The 478-nt window shown below is 50.4% G+C and overlaps 1 protein-coding gene and 1 long non-coding RNA gene across 2 annotated transcripts in view; one reads left to right on the plus strand and one right to left on the minus strand.

Moving 5' to 3' along the window:
* LOC109288254 overlaps nucleotides 1–358 on the plus strand; it is a 5528-nt gene extending 5170 nt beyond the window's left edge. The window contains exon 2 of the long non-coding RNA XR_002095105.1: nucleotides 228–358. This is a non-coding gene — a long non-coding RNA (uncharacterized LOC109288254). The remainder of the gene's footprint in view (nucleotides 1–227) is intronic.
* The window catches only part of MYO7B (myosin VIIB), an 81182-nt gene that overhangs the window by 15642 nt on the left and 65062 nt on the right, over nucleotides 1–478 (minus strand). The window lies entirely within an intron of this gene.

Consider the following 478-nt stretch of genomic DNA (forward strand, 5'->3'; position numbering starts at 1 on the left):
GATTTCTGCAGGATGGCCTCCACCTCCACCTGATGGGGAGCCCACTTCCTAGAGCCACTCCTGGGAGAGGAAACACACACACCCCACTTCAGCACTGGGCATTTGCTGATCCCCTGGGAGGGCTTACCTTCTTGAATCTGCCTTTTAAGTTGCTAGGACTCCTACTGCACCTCTGCAAGGCACTGAGGGATTCATTAAAGACCAGCTCTTCTCTGCAAAGTGATCAGGTTAAGTGTACCTTCCTCATCAGGAGAACTGCTCTGCTCCGTGTCCCCCTCTGGAGCCCTTTTTTCCCCACATTTTGACCCTTTAACCCCCATGTCACTCCTATCCTGCTTTTTCCGTAGTTGTCCATCCCCCCCTCCCATCTCTAGACCTGGTAGTGCAATTGTAAACAAGTCACTTGTTTATAAATCATTTAAAATTGCATACTCCTCTGTACTGGGACCATGCCTCCCTTTCGGTTTTCTCAGGCAGC

The sequence above is a fragment of the Gavialis gangeticus genome, unplaced genomic scaffold (genome assembly GCF_001723915.1).
Source record: "Gavialis gangeticus isolate Ggan-Ray unplaced genomic scaffold, GavGan_comp1, whole genome shotgun sequence".
Lineage (NCBI taxonomy): Eukaryota > Metazoa > Chordata > Crocodylia > Gavialidae > Gavialis > Gavialis gangeticus.